Raw genomic sequence first — 7,286 nt, 5'->3', positions numbered from 1 at the left:
AACCCAATCTGCACTGCGGTTAATCAATACAATATAAGATAGCCCTGATAACAATAGTGATATATTTTAGTATAGTGATTAACTAGTACAATAGTATTGTTAGCTAAAAATATGATTGTATGTAGGAAGGAAGAAAGAAACACAGAAGCTACGTATGCGGCCCAAGGCAACGGCCAATCACAACTCTCGTGCAGCTGACGTCACACACGTATCGTCGCCGCTGAGTTACATTTTTGAGGAGCCCCCGTCAGCCGACGTCGTCCCCTCCCCGCATGACAGCTTCCACCCGCCGTCATATGGGGAGGGCGGGGCGAGGCTCTGACGGACGAGTCTGTAAACGCCTTAATGCTCCACTGGCTGCTCTATGGCTGAGCCTGACCTCTGACCTCTCTAAATGAACATAACAGCCAGGAATCAATAGAAAGAGAAAACAATGAAACGGTATTTGGGTTCATTAACACTAGAAAGGCCAAACTGCTCTCAGTTAACTGCTGTTTGAATTGTAGAACAGAAATAACTTTGAAAATGTCCTTCCATGACTCATCCTACAGCCACTTTCAGTACAAAGAAACGTAATAATTGTATTGACCCTCTTTTTAACTGACTTTCTTGGCCTTTGCTTGGAGCCCCAAAAATTCAATGGCCTTTCTGGAGTTAAGACCAGTAAAAGACGGTGAATAACACGCTTCATGACAGTCAAGGCTTCTGGGAGGTGGTTTTATATTTTGATTGACAGCTGTGTTGGTGAACGTCTGCAGGTGGAGGAGGAGCCTGAGTGTTCCAGGGACAAGTGGGACGTGGAGGAGGAGGAGGAGGCCACTGTGATGCAGGTCAGCACACAACTTAGATATGGATCTACGTCTTTTAATATATCTACAGTCAAATACATTTAAAGGGATAGTTGGGTTTGTTTGAAGTGGGGTCCTATCAGCTAGTTCCATACACTAACTGAAATAGGTAAAGTGTTCTGGACGCTGAGCACACTGTGTATGGCGACCCAGCACTCTGAAGCAGCAGCCTCCAGAGCTCTCTCTCTCTAGTTAAGGGAACCAGGAACTAAAATGTAATTTAGCCACATAAAACAACGGCCATATATACAAATCAATATCAGTGTACATGTACGCTCTATTTTGACCATTTTCAGCGCTTTACTTTACCGTCAAACAGCCCTCTCATTCGGCACTTCATTTCCTCCCACCCATAGGACTACCGTGTTCCTCCGCTAAACGCCTGCACAGAGCCGCGGCGCTGGATTACTCTATATTATAGAATATTGTAGTCTATATTATAACGTTACATATCAGATGAAGGTGGTGAGATTATCATCCTTGCCAGTTACAAAACAGGAAGGCTTAGAAGAGAGACAAAACACTGACTTACTTTAGAGACAACAAGTCACCTGGCCTCTCTGGTCTGGGACGTTTTCCACAATTTATCCTGGGAATGGTGAAAAAGGTCTGCAGGACACTGGCATTCAGTAAGGCAGCATATTATGGCAGTTCCCCGTCTCTCTCTTTCTGCCTGTTCACTCTCTCTCTGCAAAAGTTCCTCTTCTGTATATTACTGTCTCTGGTTCATAATTGTATCCTCTTGTCACCAAGGTGAATGGCATATCGTCCTCACTATCAAAATCACTCATATTTTCGTTTGTGTATTCTATTTGTTGTGTCTTCAATAACAAACCGGGAGAAATAACCCAAAATAACAGCTGATCTGCGGAGTAATCCAGCGCTGCGGCTCTGTGCAGGCGTTTAGCAGAGGAATACGGTAGTCCTATGGTTTACTGGCTCACCCCTGTGTTGGAACATAAGGTGAATATGTATTCCAGATGGAGAGCTCCCATTTCCTCCTCTGGCAAAACGCTCCGTTGTGACACGTTTTACATAAACACTGCCCATCTGCTTATATTAACCACATTAGATGCAAAGTGGGTTGATAATCGGTAAAACCATCCTTTAAAGATAAGCTATACAATATGTTGGAGACTAGCAAATGAAGACTTCTCATCAGAGGCGCTTTATTATGATCCAAACATATTCATGCATATCATATAGAACGCAGAGCCATCTTGACAATGTTCCCCAAAGTATTTTAATTTTTTTTTTTTTTTTTTTACCTTTATTTATACAGGGAGAGTCCCTTGAGAGCAAGCTCTCATTTGGAAGGGACAAAGAATATATACAGCATTTACAAAATTACAGGTTAACAAGACAGACAATAAGAACAACAAGAGCATAATTAAATAATTTCAAAGAAAACATGAACACACCCTACGAGGAATGCTTTCTAAAAGTGCTTTAAAAGAATCAAGTGATCCATTTTTAAGTTTTCCTGGAGCACATTCCATTTGTTGGGGGCGAACCAAGAAAAAGCGGTCTTTCCTTGTTCGGTCCGCACCCGTGGGACAGACAGTCTGATATAGGACCGCGATCGTGTTTGATAACCTCCACTGTTACAAGAGAGGAGTGAGGATAGGTAAGATGGAAGTTTCCCAATTAATGCTTTATAAATGAAGTACCAGGAACATTTCTACAAGTTGAAAATGCATCTCTGTCGTCTCTGCAGTGGACATCTTTCCATTGACTATGATGTTGTCATTGTTAGCTCAAATAAATGTGTTCACGACACTGCATCAATCTGGGCACCCAGAAACTGGTGGGAATAGCGTGACCCTCCCACGTGCTACGTCCGTGCTATGCCCCCCCCATGACATGGTTTTCATCTTTAGTCATGTGACCAGTCATGTGACCAGGTCAGACATATTAGGTCGTTGACTCATGTTGTTGTGGTCATTGTTGACATGTTGTTGTGGTTGTGGTCATTGTTGACATGTTGTTGTGGTCATTGTTGACATGTTGTTGTGGTCATTGTTGACATGTTGTTGTGGTCATTGTTGACATGTTGTTGTGGTCATTGTTGACATGTTGTTGTGGTCATTGTTGACATGTTGTTGTGGTCATTGTTGACATGTTGTTGTGGTCATTGTTGACATGTTGTTGTGGTCATTGTTGACATATTGTTGTGGTCATTGTTGACATGTTGTTGTGGTCATTGTTGACATGTTGTTGTGGTCATTGTTGACATATTGTTGTGGTCATTGTTGACATATTGTTGTGGTCATTGTTGACATATTGTTGTGGTCATTGTTGACATGTTGTTGTGGTCATTGTTGACATGTTGTTGTGGTCATTGTTGACATGTTGTTGTGGTCATTGTTGACATGTTGTTGTGGTCATTGTTGACATGTTGTTGTGGTCATTGTTGACATGTTGTTGTGGTCATTGTTGACATATTGTTGTGGTCATTGTTGACATATTGTTGTGGTCATTGTTGACATATTGTTGTGGTCATTGTTGACATGTTGTTGTGGTCATTGTTGACATGTTGTTGTGGTCATTGTTGACATATTGTTGTGGTCATTGTTGACATATTGTTGTGGTCATTGTTGACATATTGTTGTGGTCATTGTTGACATATTGTTGTGGTCATTGTTGACATATTGTTGTGGTCATTGTTGACATATTGTTGTGGTCATTGTTGACATATTGTTGTGGTCATTGTTGACATATTGTTGTGGTCATTGTTGACATGTTGTTGTGGTCATTGTTGACATATTGTTGTGGTCATTGTTGACATATTGTTGTGGTCATTGTTGACATATTGTTGTGGTCATTGTTGACATGTTGTTGTGGTCATTGTTGACATGTTGTTGTGGTCATTGTTGACATGTTGTTGTGGTCATTGTTGACATGTTGTTGTGGTCATTGTTGACATATTGTTGTGGTCATTGTTGACATATTGTTGTGGTCATTGTTGACATGTTGTTGTGGTCATTGTTGACATGTCATTGTTGACATATTGTTGTGGTCATTGTTGACATGTTGTTGTGGTCATTGTTGACATGTTGTTGTGGTCATTGTTGACATGGTTTTCATCTTTTAGAGTCATGTGATTGAAGACGTGGAGAAGCCTCGCAATGAGAACTCGGACGACTCTGGTACGTCTTCCTCTGAGTTCACTTTCAGAAATGCTTCAGTCCCACTTTTTTCAGTCTGTAAAGTGTTCATCACCCTTGCAGCTTTTGTAACATTTTGAAGGAAGAAAAAAAGTGTCTTCAGATCCTGAGAAAGTATTAAAATGTCTTAAAGATCCTGAGAAAGTATTAAAATGCACCAAAACCTTCCAACTATGTAATTTAGGCTCTTATGTGCCTAATTGTAAGCATCAACATTGTAGACATTAGTTTCAACCCAAATCCTAAATATTGCCATTTCTCTGTTTTTACTGTTTGCTGAGACTGGAGTTGAAGTGGGCGGTACACTTAGGGCTCATGATGTTACAACCATATCCCATCATAAATGCTAATTAATCTTATAGGAGCTCTCAGCTGTCTGTCAAACCTGAGATTTAAAAGATGCCGCCTCCCTCTCCAGCATGAGACGTTACTCACACATGCTCTGTGTCATTTGGCATTTGCCAGCCCAGGGACTGTGACTGACTATTGAGCTCCAGGAATCCCCCCGGCATTCCAGTGCAACTAAGCCCGTTGCCGAGTGCTCACATTCAGGATGCAGTTGAGGAAGCGGGTCGGGGAGCGACCTTGAGCTCCAGGGAGAGACAAATCGCGGAAAAAAACAAACATTTTCATGATAGAAAACATTTATCTATCGTTTCACTTTCATATTATGCTCTATCGTTTATAGCATTGTGTTGCAAATCACACGCTCTTCCGTCAGTGTTTTTTTACTCACCTCCACACCGCACCAGACTCTGTCAACACGCCCCTTGTGAAGTTACCTCCAGTTATCCACTATAAGTCAGCCTACAGAGGCATTTGCGCTGTGTTAAGTCTGCGTTTGATCCAAATTTGCGTGCGTCCTCATAATGTTAAACATGGCAAAATATCTCCTCATCCTCTCGTCATCGCAAGGAAATCCATTGAGGAGCCGACAGACAGCTGTTCTAATCTTGTAATTGACTAACCAACTAATGAACTAACCTGAACTGACAACAGCATGTCAGCAGCCGTGCGTTGGCATAGACGGGTGACCACTTGACAAAGCTTTGGTTAATAGCTTCGGTTAGCTTTACCAGCTTAAGTTTATATATCTATAAAATAGTTTCCTTGGGTCGCATTGGTCCAAGTTATTTTTCTTGGATAACAGGTGTTAGAGAATGGAATTTCCGGGAAATTACATTCTCTAACAACAGGGACATCCCAGAATGTATTTTTGTTGAGTGAACTTGAATGCATTGAACTGGTAACATGGAAATCCCGAAGTGGAATATTTTTGTTCATTTATAAACTGAACTGAGGGAACTGGAGTGAACTATAAATGAGAACAGTCTTCTAGCCGTTTCTACTCTCAACACAGTCTTGTGCACCAGTTATATCACACAAAGAAATCATGTTGGTGGTTTCCTTTAGCCTACACAAGAAAATGTGCTGCACTTTCAATTTGATGCATGAATTGTAGGCCTATTATTTCAAATGGAAACTGTTTTATAATTGACTATAGCTGCTTTAAAAAAGAAATTGTAGTTGGTGATCGGTCAGGAAGATATTTCTCATGGGTGATCGGTGGCAAAAAAAAAAACGTGATCGGAGCACCCCTGTCTTAAATACTGTTAAATATAGCAGTTTAAGTCTTCAGTTAAAGACGTCTTCAAAATGCTGTTTCTTTGGTGCGCTGTTTTATGCTGATCTTCTCAATTCTGAGCTTTTACATTTTTCTGATTTGACAATGACAGTGTAGCAAGCCATAACAAGCCCTCAATAAAAATATATCATTTATATATATACATTGGTAATATCACTGAAATAAATGTCACTATGGTTGAATGTGTTTTGTGCTGTTTTTATTGGATGGACTGTTCAGATGAGATCCAGATGATCTGCCAGGAGAACATAGAGTGTGAAGAAGTCATGGTGAACTCACAGGTTAGTGTGGCATTAGCAGCAACACACAATGAGCATGTGTGTTGTTGGTGGGAGCAGAGAAGAGCGCCCCACCCCCTCTTAGTGATACACTGTGACATTTACCTTATTCACCCAAATCTATTTCAGGTGTCAGATATAGCTCTCTCTTACTCTGAAAAAACACATCTCAAAATGTCTTTATTGGATAGAATTACATCTTGAACAAAGCTGTGTTATCAAATAAACACAAATGACAGTGGAGATTGTTGACCAACAGCAGCCAACACAGTGGGTAAAGGCAGAGTCTGTCTAGCCTGGGTAAACCCATCCCCCACGTGACCTGCTCTCAGACCTGTTCTCAGTCACTAGGTAGTGACTGGGAACTGAGAGAGCAGGTCACGTGGGGGCTGGGTTTACCTAGGCTAGAGTCTGTCAGCGCTGTGTAAACACAAAGAGAAGGACCACTTCAAGTGCTCTTCTGGTCGGTGGAGTTACGGCCATCTGTCTGTCCCCTTTCAGATGGACACTCTGGTGAAGAACACGTCTGACATGGAGGTGACCCTCATGAGGACCAGGAGTGGAAGGGTCACCAGGTCCACCACGGTCAGTTCACCATCCAAACCTCTACAACTGCCAATTCTCTGCTTAAACTGTTGCTTACAGCTAGGGGGCTTGAACGCCCTTCACACTGAAAACACTGGCTAATGGCTATGTTTCCATGCACCAGGCTATTGGCCACACTGGCTCTTACGCTCTTATTCAGGTTCTTCTGTTTACATCAGGGATGGGCAACTTTGATGATAGAGAGGGCCACAAAAAAATCCTTGCTACCAGAGGGCTAGATTGTGACCGTGCACTTCCACCAGTAGCCTACTGCAACACCATCACTCACAATTACTGTATAGCTACTAATTTGATGAAAAAGACTGGTAATCAACGTTTATTATACCAACATTTATATTTTTCATATTCAAATTTATTCATTCTTCCATTCAGATGACACCAGAAACTATGCTCTAGCTTTAAAACAGCCCGCTATAGCAATTTGATGAGGTAAATCACCCAAATATGTGATATTAATCAGATTAGTAATGTTGCATGTGCAATGCGCATCCTGGTGGATATAGTTTGTTACAATAGCGTTAGCTCAAATGCTAACATTAAACAGTATGTGGGTGGACAATGCTCACGCCATTAGCGCCATGTTCTGGGATGTGCAGTAAAAATAAAAACACAGATTTTGGTTTTCTAACCAAACCAAAAATGTCTGCCTTGTTTTTTGTTTGTTTTTTATTGACCCACACTGAGTGAGTGAAGCCAGTTGCCCACCCCTGGTTTACATGAACCTTTCATACCCTGTGATTCA

The sequence above is a fragment of the Poromitra crassiceps genome, assembly GCF_964638095.1.
Source record: "Poromitra crassiceps genome assembly, contig: HAP1_SCAFFOLD_423, whole genome shotgun sequence".
NCBI classification, from domain to species: domain Eukaryota; kingdom Metazoa; phylum Chordata; class Actinopteri; order Beryciformes; family Melamphaidae; genus Poromitra; species Poromitra crassiceps.
The sequence above is the reverse complement of the archived record's forward strand: the minus strand, read 5'-3'. Positions refer to the sequence as shown.